The sequence below is a fragment of the Bos taurus genome, chromosome 28, assembly GCF_002263795.3.
Source record: "Bos taurus isolate L1 Dominette 01449 registration number 42190680 breed Hereford chromosome 28, ARS-UCD2.0, whole genome shotgun sequence".
Taxonomy (NCBI): domain Eukaryota; kingdom Metazoa; phylum Chordata; class Mammalia; order Artiodactyla; family Bovidae; genus Bos; species Bos taurus.
This window is the reverse complement of record NC_037355.1, coordinates 27465343-27479813: the sequence shown is the minus strand read 5'-3', so window position 1 is coordinate 27479813 and position 14471 is coordinate 27465343. Positions and strand designations below refer to the sequence as shown.

Genomic DNA, 14471 nt, shown 5'->3' with positions numbered 1-14471 from the left:
GGAATGGGATGATATATATTGGCTTTGGTGCTTTTATGTCAAATCGTGAACCCCAGATCAGTAATGACGATGGGTTCTGTCAATTACAAATTGGCAGTTGCCATTGGCACTTGCCATCTACCTCTATAAGAATTAAATCATGTGCTGCTGCAGCTGCTGATTTTCAAGACCCCCTGAAAGGTGTTCAGGGTGGAGAGAAAAAAATGAGGAACTCTGTGCTCAGGGGACTGGCAGAACAGGTTTTATGAGCCCAATTCTTGTATCTCCTCATATGTGGAAAAGCACTAAAATCCTTCATGGTGATGACTGCTCCTCGTGACTAGCAGAAATCTGCAAAAAATATGTTGACTGCATGTACTCTCCCTTTACCAAAATCATGTATGTACTGACCTTCCCTGCCTCTTTGGAGCAGTTTCTCAGAGCTATCTGAGGTGCTGTCTCCTGAACTATAGTCCTCACTTTGTCCCCACATAAAATTTAACTTGCAACTCCCATGCTGTGCATTTTTTAAGCTGACAGTTCTAAGCCATGAAAACCGCTTACATGAATGAAGCATACTGTGTGCAAGCACAAGGGCTTTATACAAATGATATTCTTTACCCGCAAAAATAAAAATGTGAGGACTCTGGAAAGCTTACAACACTGAACTTAACTGGGGAAATATTTTGAGTACAAATGTGCCAAGTGCAAAGAACAATGTGTGCAAAAATCTTGCCAATGCACAAAGAGCCCCAGTAACAGGGATCTCTACAGAATTTAAGACAGCTTCTTCCCTGTTAAGAACAGGGTGTCCCATGGAGAGTGTAAGATAAGAGTGTGAGGTTTTTTAATGTCTCAAAACACCATAGGAAGAGCTGTCAGAATTCTATGGGGTTTTTTTGTGATTGTTGTCATTGTCAAATCTGTGGTAGGGGCCATGTGTTCTAAGGGAGTTCCAGGTAGGGGAGTGGGATGAGGGGCCTGAGTCCTGGAGAGAACAGGAATGAATAAGGGTTTGGGGAAAAGATCCCAGAGGAGGTGGGATTTATGTCAGATCTTAAAACGGAGGGGGAGCTCTTTCCTTTCTGGGAGATTCTGGTTGCAATGTGGAGGCCAAGAAAGAAAGATGTCATAATGGGTCCCTTTTAGTTGAAGCACAGACCATTGCCATGGTCCCTTTTTAAGCCTGCGGAGTGCTTTGTGGTCTTTGAAATCTGCACCCTGAATATAAGGTGGTGGTGGCCTTGCAATTAAAATGATAATCACAGCTAGTGCAGTCCATCAACCATGAACCTCAGAAATAGCCTTCCTTCTTTGAGGAGCTACCTCATTGTTCCTGCCCTGATGGGCTCAGTAGAGCCTGGACTGGTCCGAGGCACTCAGTCAATTACATCTTGACACAGTGGCTGGGTGTACGTGAGGTCAGGCAGGCGCTGGGCGGGCAGAAGCAATGGAAAAAGGCCTCAAGGAAAAGATGGCTGCAGGTGGGGGCCAGGATGGCCCCAAATCTGAGCTCCAGATGACAGCATTCCATCAGTGGCTGTTCATTCTGTGACAAGTCTATGAAGCCATTACGTGGAATGCAGAAGCTCTTTGTTTTTTCAAGCAGGCTCAGGTTCCCTGAACATTTTAGGAATGGGGATTTTCTAGGTTATTGTTCTGGCTTGTTGATATTTAAGCAGAAAAAATTCCTTTTAGTGTTGGAAAGCTTTTAAAATACTGACAAGTGGATAAGGCTAGGACTCCCTTTCTGCTGATTGAGCCCATTTCTCTGCCTTACAAACAGCATGTTGGGGGGGTGGGGTGGGGGGTAGGCGATGAGGCAAGGAAAGAATGGACTTGATCATGTGCCATCTTTCTACTGGATCAGATCAGGAAGCTGTGGTTGGTGATATAAGTGGACTCAGCACATCCCAAAGAGCTTTGTTTTTTTCTTGTTTTCCCACACTTAATTCCTGATATAAACATGTGGTGGTTTTTACTTAATTAATTGTTGCTTTTGCCTCTAAGTGGAGTTCTAACAAAATGAAGTGTGGTGGGCAGGTTCTTAGGATGTCCCCCATGATCTCAGCCTCCTGTGTTCATGCCCTTGAATCCTCCCCTCTTCTGAGTGTGGCTGGGACCTGTCTGGACTTGCTCCTAACCAAGAGGTCATGGCAATGGTGAAGGGTATGCATGAGTGTGTGGACAGGATTATATTGCATGAGACGGTGGCACCCATCTTGCTGGGCTCCTTTATTCCTCCCGTGATGGCTTGGGGTAGGCCAGTGGCCAGGCTGAGGAATCCCAAGTGGCAAAGACTGCAGGTGACCCCTAGTCGCTGACAGTGGTTTCTGACCAATGCCCAGCAAGAAACTGAAGCTCTCAATCCAATGAATGCAAGGAACTGAGTTCTGCTAACAACCCAAGTAAGCCGAAACGGATCCTTCTCCAGTCTAGTCTCCAGTAAGACTGCAGCCCTGGCCAACCCCTTACTGTAGCCGTGTGAGACCTTGAGAGGAGGACTGGGACAGGTTATGCCCAGACCCCTGGTCTACAGATACTGTGAAATAATAAACATGTCTGTCGTAAGCCACGAAGTTTGTAGTATTTTGTTCCATAGCGATAGATTCCTAATTAGTGAGGGTGTGGGATAGCCAAGTTCTGAGTAACTGGGGTTTTTCTGAATGCTGCAGCCTTCCTATAGCTATTTAAATTCAGTTCCTGATGAAAGCAGAGACAGCTGACCATGATTTCATTCCACTTCTTGCCAGACATGAGGACTGATGTGCCCGCGCACGAGGGGAACAAAGGTTATGCTGGCTGACCACATCAGTCCCCCAAGCCTTTCCTCTCCAAATGCTTTGCTGAAATTAGGATCATTTTTGCAAGCAGCATGCACTGATTTCAAGAAACTGGACTTGGCTTATGCGCCACCCCAGGTCTGCTCGTCTTACCTCCCCCTCAGGCCATTTGCTTCTCTGTTTGGTCCCACACAGTCATGAAGCCACGGCCACTGCTGCCACCAGCAGGGGAGCCAGCTGCCAAGGAGAGACCCCTGCACCTGTGCACTGCCCAGTCTGCGCCTGCAGAGGCTCTTGCTCCCTGGGTGGCTGTGGGAGGGGCCAGGTGACCCTCTCAGAAGGGTGGAGGAAGCCCCACCCACAAGGTAGGTTTCAACCGATGAGAGGCGGGAGACGGGAAGGAGACTAGAGACACACTGCTGGCCATTCCTCCTCCGGCCTAACATCTGTTCTGAAATGTGGTGGCTCCACGTGGCTCCTCAGGAGACACCCCATGTGCCTGAGCAAGCAGCTGTGTTTTAGTCGCAAAGCTGTGGCCTGTATCTGCTCCCCTCCATCCCTGCCTCACTTCCCTTTTCCTCACTCTTACTTCCCTAGGACAGCACTCCCCAACAGAGTATGGCACATAAGATGCAGCCTCAGGCTCCTTTCTAAGAAACATCCAACCGCGAAGGCCCTATGTTCAATTCTCGATTCTACACACTGCAGACTCGCAGCTGGTGCTCCCTTCCTGGGTTCGTCTCATTTGTTTCCAAGGCCTGTTGAGGTTACCTTCCCTATTTTACTCAAGGAAATATGAAGACAGCTGAACACTGGTTCAAACACACTGCAGTCAGAATGGTAACAGCACTGCCCCCTCCAAAGCAATCTGAAATCTCCATTCTATAGGGTGATTTTTGAGTAATGCAATGCTTGGAGATAATTTGTGTCATATAGTTCACCTCCACTTGGGACCGATTCCTTAGAGCTCCCTCAATAGGCTCTGTTGTTATTTGTCCCACCAGGTGCCTGGCAACAAGGTTGCAGCCTCCACCTCCAGAGATGAGCCCAAAGGCCCCATGGACTCCGGTGACAGAGGAGTGGGGCAATGAGAAGACCACCCCTCCAGGGCAATGGCACTGGGCCCCCTCCTATGACAGTGGAGGCTGTGCGCTGCACAACCCCAGGGGGCAACAGTCATGTGGGCGGTGATATGAACGGAGCTCCTCAGAGTTGTGCAACATGGCAGCCCTGTTTACACAGCTCATGGAAAACCAGGGGGTCAGTTTGGGCCTGATGTAATTGCAGGTGGGAGACCCAGAGGCTGGTAACCCATAGCCCCGAGCCCAGCTGAGTGACCACTTCCATCTGGATCAGCATCCCTTCATGTTCTACCCACTCCCTGGTTCACTGAAGATGCAGCAAGCCCCTGTATACCCAACACTAGGCTGGTGGTCTGGCATATAAAATAGAAGAGATAGGGTGGCTGATGCCCTTAGGAAGCATATAGTTGGGTACAATCCCACAGCTGTAGGACAATGGATCCAAGGGGTGGGGAGGGAAGGAGGGAGTTTAGGGGGACTTCCCATAGGAGGCCATCTTGGACTGCAGCCTGAAAGATGGGGGGAAGTTTGCCAGACAGATATGGGAACGGGGTGGGTGTGGTAGAAAGAGAAATGGCATTCCAAGAGGCAGAAGAACACATGCCAAGACAGGAATGGACACTTCTTCGCCACTTAGGACTCTAACCCCGGCTCATTTGTCGGAACAGACTACCCTGAGGCTTCCCTCAGTATCCACAGGAATCTACCAAGCTGAGGCAGGAAGGTACGAGTGGTCCATTCAATCCACAGGGCAGGAGGCAGGAGTGCAGCCAGGGCACCCGCCCCTCCCCCCGGGGGCGCTAAGGAGAGAGGGCTGCCCCACTACTCTGAATTCTCCAACCCAACGTGAGGTAAGTCCAGCTCTTACGAACAGGAAGAAAACTTCTGCTCCTTGAAGGTCTAATTGAATACCCCCGCCCTCCAGTATCTTCCCTGCACTCTGCAATTACCTCGGGCCTGGCCTCTGGCAAAGGTAATATCAAAAGTCCTCTTTGGCACCTGCCAGGTAACCCAATGGGCATCCCTCATGGCTCAGTTGGCAAAGAATCCGCCTGTAATGAAGGAGACTGCTGGTTCGATTACTGGGTCAGGAAGACCCCCTGGAGAAGGCAAAGGCTGCCTACTCCAGTATTCTGGCCTGGAGAATTCCATGGACCGTATAGTCCATGGGGTCACAGAGTCGGACACGACTTTCACTTTCAGGTGACCCAGTGGACACGGAGGCCCTGCAGAGCACCAGGTTATTGACATTTGAACAAAACTGCTTTCATGTGACCTGCACAGGTGCCAGTCCATCTGCTCTTAATTCAGCCTGTAAGAGCAAGTCAGAGCTGGGACTGCTCCCATTTTACAGATAAGAAGCTTGAGGCTAACAGGTGGACGAACTGCACAGAGGTGCACACTTGGGGAGTGAGGCGGCAGGACGCGGGGAGGGGGATGGGAGATCATCACTATCACTCCTCAAAACCAAGAGCCATGTAGCCGGGGCTGCCTGCCTCACAGTTGCACCAACCCAAAGACCATCGCTGGGATTGCAGCATGCCACTGGATGCCCCAGAGGCCGGGACTGGCAGTGCACATGGCTTCCCAGCAGTGAGCAGGGCCCAGCCCACGGGTCAAAGATGTCATCAGGGTGACATCTTCCCTCTGCCCCAGCCAGCAAATGACAGGCTTGATTTTTCCCCTCTGCTTACTAACTATCTCTTTTCCTTAAACCCCACCATCCATTCCCTTGGGCATTTCCTCAGGCCTGTGGATCTGAATAGCATCAAAAAGGAAAAAAAAAAAAAAGATTAAGAGAAAAGCCCTCACTTCTGTCAGCCACCAAAATGGATGGTCACGGTCTGCTGATAAGAACAGACCATGTGAAGGAGGACATTATAGTTGGGAAGCACCGGGCAGGCTTCCAGCTTCTCTCCTGACCATGCAAACCCCAGCAGAACGCCCCAGGACAGGTGGGGGTGGGGATCAAAAGCCAGACTGTGGACAGAGCCACCAGGGGCACACCAGGGGGTCAGAGACTTCCAGGTGCCAGGGCGGTGTGGAGCCGCCCTGTGGTCAGGGTGCGGGGCATCGATCCACTTGTGATGGAGATGAGGAAACCTGTTTTTATCTGTGACACTCTGGCCCAGCTTGTGAACACCAGGAACGGGGAGAGATGCTCTAAAAACACAATCTAAAACTCCACTTGAGCCAGCTGGCCAGATGTGAGGCCCATTTTACGATGGGAACATTTCCTCTCCTCCGCCATGCTGAGAGGCTCCGTGCTAAGCATCTCTTCTGGAAGAATTTAATTCAGAGCTTGGAGTCCAGGTAAAGAGGTTTCTTCGGGCAGGGAGGCCCCAAAATGAGCCTGTTTATCTCTGGCAGGCTCCGGGTAAGCCTCCTCTCCCCCGAAAGCCATTAGGGCACTTTGAAATAAGTGCGGCAAATTAGTCACGAGCCGCGGCCGACTAGTTTGGGCCGGCCGCCCAGTGGCTTCCGAGAGGCAGCTTTGCGTGGCCCCCACCTCAACAGCGTGGCAGAGGCAGCTGGGCTCCTGCGGGTCGAGAAAAAGCGATTCAAGCCTGGGGGTGGCAGCTTGGGGCAGCAAAGCATTACCTGGATCACGGGGGCATGAAATTAGCAGCAGTGAGCAGGCTAGAGCCAAGAATAGCTGCCGTTGCAAACTTGCTGCCTTTGGACAGTGCAGAGCCGAGCTCTGTGTCCGGGATGTTGCTGGGGAGGCAATCCCATCCCGGCATTGGGTGGGGCTCCTTGGCAGGCCAAGAATGGAGCAGAGGGCTGGTATCCCCACGAAGATTCTGGTGGTGTTCTGTCTGTGGGTTCTAAGGCCCCTGTTTGGGGCAGTGTCCTCGGAAAGCTAAGGGGTTTGTGGCCCAAGGCCTGGATGAACAGGGAAGGCTGGCTGGGCAGGGCGGGAGGGGCAGTGACTGTTTCTAAGGTCAGACAGGTGAGGGAAACAGAAGCCCAAATCCATCTAGGTGTGATGGGGTACCAGGGACCCAAAGGCACAGCAAAGCTGGGGTCAAGACAGGTGAGGTCCGGAAAGATGACCCAGCCGCTCAGAGGAAAGAAGTCCCCATGAGACCTTGCACCCTGTTCTCACATCGGCCCTGATGCTTGGCCTGAGGTGGCCTCAAGGCTGACAGTCTCCAGGCCCAGACTCCCTGGGGTTACTATGGCTCTTGCTCTTTCACAGCTTAGAAGGCCTTCCCAGACTGCAATCTTTTTTCACAGCTCCTTTGGAATTCCTGCCAGCGGATAATAAGCAAAGTTCCTGAGGTTTTCTGGAAGGAGCCTCTCCACCCTTCCTCCCCTCTGTGTAAAGCTCTCTGGGGCAAGAAGGTACCCCTCCCCCACCAGAGCCTGCGTCTGGGAGACTCCTCAGCGAAGCCTCAGCATCCTAGTCTGCATTTTCTCTCTCCTGCACTGCTGCTCCCTCCTCCTCTTCTGCCTAACATGCCCACTCAGGTCTCCTTTGGGCTAAGAAAAAAAAACACCTCTTTGACTTCACTGTCCCCAGCTACCAGGCCCCTCCTTCCTTTCACTCCAAGCTCCCTAAAAGAGCGGCCTCTGCCCTCAGTCTGAACTGCTTATCACTCCTGGATGGTTCTACAGAAAGACTCCTTCGAAGGGTCCCTTTGTAGTCCACCCACATCCAAGGCCTGTTCTCAGCCCTCGGGCTCCTGACACACATGCCACCCCTATAATGGGCTGAAAAGTGTCCCCCCGCCAAATTCACAGCAACCCAGAACCTCAGGGTTTCCTTTGTGGGTCAGCTGGTAAAGAATCCACCTACAATGCAGGAGACCTGGGTTCAGTCCCTGGGTTGGGAAGATCCCCTAGAGAAAGGAAAGGCTACCCACTCCAGTATCCTGGTCTGGAGAATTCCATGGACTGTATAGTCCATGGGGCCAGTAAGACTGAGCGATTTTCACTTTCACAGAACCTCAGAGGTGACCTGATTTAGAAACAGGGTCTTATAGAAATATAATTAGTTAAGATGAGGTTATACTGGATAAGAGTGAGCCCTAAATCCAAGGACCAGCGTCCTTCCAAGAAGGAGAGGGCACCTGGAGGGCGCCCAGGGACTGCACCGGCCGAGACCAGAGTAGTGCTGCCATAGGCCAAGGAAGTTCAAGGCTGACTGGGAGTCCTGAAACCTGGAAGAGGCAAGATTCTCCCTAGAGTCTTTGTCGGGGGGAGGGGGCAGGCAGAGGGGCAGCATGGTTCTAGCCTCTAGAACCCTGAGGATGAACTCCTGCTGTTCCACGCCGCCTGGGTCGTGAGGCAGCCACAGGAACAGGAACCCCCAACCTGGACTCGTGGGCCACCTCCCTGCCCTCCTGACCTGCTCTCTCTGCCACTGGAGGGGCCTTGTTAGTTTCCTCCCTCCTGCGCTACAGCCCTGCCCGGGAGTTCCCCGGCCGCGACAGCCCCACACGTGCATCAGTTTCTGCCTCCAGAACACTTTCCACTGCCAGCCAGCCATGCTACCTGAGCCCAAGCTCCACCCTCCCCAACCAAAGACTCTCAAGGCAAGCCCCCCTCCAAAGGCCCAGGGTTCCTCCTCCTTTTCTGTGTCTTCCTGTCAAAGTTTGCTTGGTTTCCCTTTCACTCTCACCCCCAGCTCCATCATTTGCTGGTCCCCATATCCCCAGCAGCTGACTGGGGCTCATGCTCACTCCACCAGATCCCAGCTCCACCCATGTCTCTGCTCAGCTCCTTCTTCTGCCCACACCTCCTCACCCCCAATCCAAGCCCACTTGTCCTATGTTTATCTGCCTTGCAGGCTCCAGCAGCTGTGGACTCTTCCCCATGCAGCCTGGCCTCCTGGCCCCTCCTTGGACCTCCTCACGCACTGTTGCCTCCCTTTTGACCCTTTTTAAGCTGCAGTTTGGTTATATGATGGCACATGGGGGTGAAGAAGGATAATGGGTGGTCTCATGTAGCAGGCTGAAGAGGGGTGTTTATTTCAGATAGTACTAGGGAGCTATGGATGGAGAAGACAATGGCAACCCATTCCAGTACTCTTGCCTGGAAAATCCCATGGACGGAGGAGCCTGGTAGGCTGCAGTCCATGGGGTCACAAAGAGTCGGACACGACTGAGCGACTTCACTTTCACTTTTCACTTTCATGCACTGGAGAAGGAAATGGCAACCCACTCCAGTGTTCCTTGCCTGGAGAATCCCAGGGATGGGGGAGCCTGGTGGGCTGCCGTCTATGGGGTCGCACAGAGTCGGACATGACTGAAGTGACTTAGCAGCAGCAGCAGCAGGAAGCTATGGAAGGCCTCTGAACAGCAAAACCATATGGTCAGTGCTAGGTCTAGAGGGTCACCTGGCAGGAGGTGGTGGAATGAATGGAGGGACAGAAGCTGGTGGCAGGGGCTATGCATGTATCCACTCATTCATTCACTCAAGAAATGGTAAAAGGCAGTCAATCTTTCAGAGCCCACTCAGTTATGCAACAGGTAATCGCCGAGCACCTTCTATTTGCCCAGCATGTGCTGGAGGCTGGGGTACTCTAGTGAGGGAGAAAAAAAACATGAGTAAACAACCTTTTTAAAAGACAGGAAACTGTAACAAATGCAATGAAAAGAAAAAGACAGGAAACTGTAACAAATGCAATGAAAAGAAAAACCAAGGAAGGGGATAAAACAGGGCCTAATGCGGGGACTTATATTGGCGAGAGTAGTGAGATGGTAACATGTGAACAGAGACCCAAGGATAAGCTCGTGAAAGGTAAGGGGATGAATGAGGTTGGTGTATTCAAACAACTGAAAAACCAGGGTGATTCTGGAATCCAGGGAGTGAGGGAGAGAAGAGGGGACCAAGCTGGCTGAGGCCAGAGTTTGGATGTGAGGTTCTAAACCCTTGAGAAATTGGGTACCAGCACCCACTCACCAAGCCCCCACCATGCAGAGCTATTTCAAGTGTTCTTCATGTATTTAATGCCTCAACATTGCAGACAAGGACACTGAGGCTCAGAGAGGTCAGGTACTTGTCCAAAGCCACACAGCTCAGACCCAGTCCTTTGTCCTCTTATCTGGCCTCTCTATTTTGTCTTAAAGAAACCACTTCTGCAGCCTCCATGGAGAATTGATGGCAGGGGACACCCTGGGAGCCAGCGAGGCTGAGGCCTGTGGAGGGAAGAACTGGAGGGATTAAGACGTTTCAGAGGTAGACTTGACAGGACTTGCTGAAAGGCTGACTGTGGGGGTAGAAGGACAGAGGAAGACAAAGGGTAACCCCTCAGTTTCAGGCTTGAGCAACTCGACTGGGCAGGGAAGGACATCTGCTCCAGTGTATTCTGTGCAAAACTGACCCCACGGTGAGAGTCCTGAATGCGGGACCCCGGCATCTAATCCTGCGAGGGTCTTCCACCCGTGCCCTCTCCCCATGAGTCCAGCACAGACAGGCCCTCTACAAACACTTATCCATCAACTCCTCACTCTGCTCGTCTTTCTGAGCCCAGTAGTGATTCAGGGGGAATTTAGTTCAAGTTCCTGCTTTCATGGAACTGATGTTCTGGTCAAGGAGACAGTCGGCAAACGCATAAGAAAATAAACAGACAATATGTCAGGCAGTGGTAAGTATTATAAAGAGAAATCAAGTCAGTTAGGCACCTCTATAACAGATCTCAGAACACTTGTAGGGGGAGAACCACAGGGAGCAGCCAGTCCTGGGGTTGGCAAGAGATTGGCCTGGGGTCAAATCTGTCCAGCTTCCTTTTTTTGGGAAATACTGAAAAAGTCATGCTTGTTTGTTTATGAATTATCCACAGTGGCTTTCACTCTACAAGGGCAGAGCCAAGTAGCTGCCACAGAGATCCCGTGGCCCAAAAAGCCTAAAACATTTACCATCTGGCCCTTTGCAAAAAAAAGTTTGCCAGCCTCAATCTAGTTTCTTAAGGAAACAAGAGCCCTAAGTCACCCAGCAAATTCGACAAAGAGTCAGAAACAACCCAGCCTTCCCGAACCCCAGGTCCTTCCACCAGGCAGGGTGAGCAGGGTAAATGGCAACATCACTCCTGCCAACCTTCCACTCTGCTCCCCGCCCCCCTTCACCTTCACCTGGTCCCTGACCAGGGGCAAGCAGGCCTTGGATCTTCACCCTTTACGTGCTACCTACACACCCTCATTCCTGCCTGGAAGATCCCATGGACGGAGGAGCCTGGCAGGCTACAGTCCATGGGGTGGCAAGAGTCGGACATGACTTAGTAACTAATCCACCACCACCAAACACCCTCAGGCTAGAACCTTAGTCAGCAGGGAAATGGCTCAGAAACAGACAGGACAAAAAGTCAGAGAAACTGGAAGCCTACAAGTCCATGCACAACGTCCATGGGCTGAGAGCTGATTCGGGGCTCGGCCCCTGATGTTGCTTGGCCAGCCTGTCCTTCCTCTTCTGCTGCTTGACCATGTGGCCAGGGCGAGGAGGAAGAGGCCTTCCCAGGAAACTCCCCACCTACCCTGTTTCTGCAGCTCCCAGAGGGCTGACGTGCATTGGTCCCCAGGGCTGACCACTGAGGGCAGGGACCAGGCCCTGTGGCATGTCTGTAACGTGGGGTGGTGTGGCAGTGCTCTAGACTCTCTGTAGAAGGAAACCCAGGAGAACCACCAGGAGGAGGGAGTCCTGAGCAGCCTAGGCTGCCATTCCTCACCCAACATGACCTCTCCTCTACAGGGAGGCTGTTTGTTTTTGAGGCCCATGTAGGCAGAATCCATAGGCTGCTACACACCTCAGATGTGTGTACACACAAGTGCACACACAGACAGGACTCCCAAGAGGACCACCCCCCAGCCCTTGACACCACCACATGCCCCTCCCGGATCACGGCCCTGTAACAAAGGCGCCCACAAAGACTACAGTCTGTTTCCGCTCTCTGGACCCTCGGGATGATCAATCACATTAAGGAGACTCGAAGCCCTTGAATTTGTCAAGGAAATCGCCTCTGGATTCTAAGGATGAGAGAGGGAAGGAATAAAACCGAAGGCAGAGGGGGAGTGATCAATAGCTTGGGAGGGCCAGGGTGCAGGGTGCCGGTATAGAGAGGGGCCCTGAGCACACAGGGAGAAGACAAAAAGAGAAGTCGAGGCCATCGAAGGCATGACTGATGGCGTCTCAGGCTGGGCTTTTTCTTTCCCTCTGTAGGACACAGCAAGAGCTAAAAACAGAAGAAAAAGCCATCACAGTGTATTTATTGGGAATGGCATGCTGGCTGGGTCTGCAGTTAGAATCAGAGGGTGGACAAGGGAATAAAAAAAAAAAATGACTCACTTTGGTTCTAATTTTAAAAAATGGTTTAGAGCAGCCATCCATGTTTGCCCAGGCTGTTGGACAGTGCAGGGGGAGGGACCTGCCCTCTGCCTGGCAACCACTCGCCCATGCCCTGTGCAGGAAGCCTGGAGCCCCCTCCCATTCTGCCTGACCCCCAGACTGCCCCCACTGTCTCCTTTTCTGGGATGACAGGGCTCAGGCAAAATCCTGCCTTAATATGCTTTCAAAGGGTGAGGAAGGGTGTTTCACTCACTTGGCATCATTCTTCAGCATTCATTCAGCATTAAAAAATAGACTCCCAGATGGAATTGGTGCATCTTTTCCATTCAAAGAGATGTGAGTTGCACTAGGAGTGGACTGCAGGAGGGCCACGATCTATCTACATCCAGAAAGGCGCAAGCTTCTCAAGGAACAGCATGTGGCACAGAGGAGACCTGGATGCCCACTCCCCTGCCAGCTGGCTATGTCAGGAGCACCTGGCCCGCCCGGGAGAGGCAGCCAGCAGGGCGGAGCCTGAGAATCTGAGTGTCTGCTGGAAGTGCCCCAGGAAATCTAAGGCAACCTCAGGTACCCCTGGGTTATAGTCCCTACCCTTGTCTTCACAGCCCTATGGCATCAGCTCATCATTTACCGCTTCACTTTCCTTCCCTCTGAGCAAAATGCATCCTTATGGCTGACTGTGAGGTCACAGGCAAACAGGTGAGGGCTTTTCAAATAACGGGTTGCAACCCACTAATGGATATGAAATCCACTTAATAGATCAGGACCAAAATTTTACTTCATTTTCTCTTTGGCTGCCTTCTCTCCTGTTCCTGAGGATGAATCATCTGTAGGCTTGCCTGGGACCCCTCCACTGCTCTGAGCCCAGGCCTTGTCTGCTTGCGGACCTCACCCAGCTCTGCTTCCTCATGTTCCTCAGCACACATGGTCCCCTCTCCACTGGCCCACTCACAGACGCATACAAACCGCCTGCCATTTCCCCTGTATGAAAAACAAAACAAACCCAGAGAGATCCATACCCTCCTGACCACACGTCCCCCTGTAACTCCCGCTCCAAACCTCCAGAAGGAGACAGGTGCAGAGTAGAACACCCAGAGGTGCTTCCCAGGTGTGCAGTCTCCCGGTCCAGCTTCTGCGCCTCCCCCACGACACTGCTCCCCCAGGCCATCATGGGCTCGTACCAAAGGTTAAATCCCAAAGCAAACTCTCCATCTTCAGCCTGGGTGGCTCATAAGCCATTTATAAAATCAGCCCTATGATCACTTGCTCCTCTTTGAAAACTACAATCAGAGATCTTCTTTTAAAAGTGTAGATGCTGCTTCATGAAATGCTGTTTCCATTACAGACACGTAGGTTCTGCCAGGTGAAATGTGCACCGGGGTCAAAAGCAGTCTGAAAACATCTGGAAACGAGGCAGGAGGTGGATGGGCCCTCCCCTCCCCCAACCCCTGCCACCGGGGTAAAGTGACAGGTGATTCATTCCCTGAGGACTGAAGCCAAGATAGGGCAGGACAATCAAGGGAGGAGGCTGGGCCCGACCCAGACCACATATTTCTTATTCTTGAAATCAGGGTACCTTCCTGACCACACAGGCACAGAAAGGCTCCTTGGAGGTCTAAAGGGGAGTGATATCTACTGATGCTAAGCTACCCACAACCTTTTCGATAGAGTCCATCTTGGCTAAGAGCTGAGGGCACACACATGTGATGATCCTGAGATATACCAAATATGGACTGAAAGTGAAAGTGAAGTCGCTCAGTTGTGTCTGATTTTTTGCGACTCTTTGCATGGACAGTAGCCTGCACCAGGCTCCTCCATCCATGGGATTTTCTAGGCAAGAGTACTGGAGTGAGTTGCCATTTTTTCCTTCTCCAGGGAATCTTCCGAACCTAGGGATTGAACCCAGGTCTCCCGCATTGTAGACAGACGCTTTGCTGTCTGAGCCACCAGAGAAGCCCAAATATGGACTGTGAACCAGGCAAACCAAGATGACTGGCCAAAGGAAAACCAGAAGAAATGCCCCATAAAATTCAAACTGCCACCAGGGTGCGACTCTGGGACTCTCTCTCTCTCTCTGAGTCTGCCCATGTGTCTATCCACATGTACTGTGTACTCTTTCTTCCTCTAATAAACACTTCACTTCCTTCACTACTTTCCAACTTTGTGGAAATTCTTTTCTGCAAAGAGGAAGGGCCCGGGCCCTTGTCACTGACCACTGGTCTAGTGGCTAGGATCTGGTGTTCTCACTGCCATGACCCAGCCTCAATCTCTACCTGGGAACCCAAGCCCTGCTTCAAGCCACTGTAGGCCAAGGCGACCCGAGATCAGAAAGGCAGCTTTG

At 51.8% G+C, this 14471-nt stretch overlaps 1 protein-coding gene across 2 annotated transcripts in view; it reads right to left on the bottom strand.

Annotated features, from left to right (window-relative positions):
* Positions 1–14471, bottom strand: part of SLC29A3 (solute carrier family 29 member 3) — a 45191-nt gene that overhangs the window by 19446 nt on the left and 11274 nt on the right.